The sequence below is a fragment of the Elephantulus edwardii genome, unplaced genomic scaffold (genome assembly GCF_000299155.1).
Source record: "Elephantulus edwardii isolate Elephantulus edwardi_28Jun2011 unplaced genomic scaffold, EleEdw1.0 scaffold00137, whole genome shotgun sequence".
NCBI classification, from domain to species: Eukaryota; Metazoa; Chordata; class Mammalia; order Macroscelidea; family Macroscelididae; genus Elephantulus; species Elephantulus edwardii.
The window spans coordinates 8546246-8548039 of NW_006399887.1; positions in this window are offsets into that span (position 1 = coordinate 8546246).

The following is a 1794-nucleotide window of genomic DNA, read 5'->3' on the forward strand; positions in this document are numbered from 1 at the left end:
GCAGACTTCAGGAAGGATTGCATATTGATATCAGGAAAACAAAGATTCTGATAGGCTATGTCATGATGGGTGGAGGGAAAATTGAAACTGTCAACCTCTTTATTTTGCTTTTATCCACAAACAACACCGTTGGTAGCAACATTCAGGAAATAAGGAGACCTATTGCACTGGGAAAATATGCAGTTAGGGACCTCTAGTTTGGGGGCTAAGGAGCATCTGATTCAGGCCATGATCTTTCTGATTACTTGCTATGCATTGAAGATCTGGACAATGAATAAGGATAACAGGGAAAAAATCGAGGTTTTTGAGTAATGGCATTGGAGAAAAGCACTGAACATCCAATGGATGACATAAAGAACCAACAGATATGTCTTGGAAAGGGCCCAGCCAAAGTGCTGTTTGGAGGCAAGTATGATGAGGCTTCACCTCACATACTTTGGTCATGTTGCTAGGAGGGGTTATCCTTGGAGAAGGACATGATGCTGGCAAGGATGGAGGATTGGTGAAGGAAAGGAAGACACTCAACTAGGTGAACTGACACTGTGACTGCCTCAATAACCTCTTGTCTGTCAGGAAATGTGAGGAGGGCACAAGATAGAACTGGGTTCAGATCTTTTGTTCATAGGATCTCTATGAGTCATACTTGATTGTATCTAAAAACAACATTAACAAGCAATAGATTTGTGGGTAAGTTCTGGTGGCATAGTGACAAGAAGTCGTGTTACAGTATCAAAGGCATATGCTTTGAATGTGCTTTGAATCTCAGAGAAGGATGAGCAATATTCTCTCCTGTAATTAACTGTCTCTCAAAACTATCTGGAGAGGGTCAGTTATGGATTGGTTCTTACTGGACTGTACACAACAACAAACCAAAAGATTGGCAGATAAAAACTAGAACACAAAAAGAGGCTTTGAAGGCAAACAATGGGCGATAATATATTCTCTTAAAGGTCAAAGCCTTAGAAACTGACAGATTATCAGTATAAATTGGAAGTGGATGGCAATGACCTTAGTTTACAAGAGTAGATCATTATACACTTTTTCAGTTTATCAACTGGAGGTTGAAAATTCTAAACTTTCTATATATAATAGAACTCAACATCAGAGCACCTTTTGAAGATATTTTTAAATTCTGCTCTGATGCTTCTGAAATCTTTCTTCCTAACTTTCTAATTAATCTGTCCAACCAGATGAGGCTATAAATCACACAGTAGGGGACTGCCCATATATCACCTGCAGAGTAGCTGGTGGATTTGAACCACTTATCTTTGACTTGATAGCATAAATCTTTATCCACTAGGACACTAGTATTCCTTTCTGAACAGAACAATTTTTATCTAATTCAATTCTGGTATATTTTAAATCTTTCCTTCTAATTTTCTAATTAATTTGCCCAATCAGCTGTCTTTTCTAATTGGTTCATTCTGTTACTCCTCTGTCCAGAAGAAATAACTTTTTAAAATTTATACAAAAGTGTCAAATACTGATAGTATTTACAGATTACATGAACAAGGGAAAGAAGTTATTCACTTTTTAAACTATATATAAATTCTCAACTATAAACTATTTTCTTGTTGTGCAATTAAGTACTTCCCTTTAGTAAAGTAAATAATCCAGAATCATAGATCTTCAAATATTATTCACTGCATGTCTTCAAGTGTAAATTTTAAATATTACTATTCAGACTTTTTAAAAAAAAATCTTTTATGTTGGTTTCCATACAACATTTGTATACATTGTGTCTCACACTTTCCTTCATTCACATTAGGTTTCATACAATCATTCCTTTGTTGT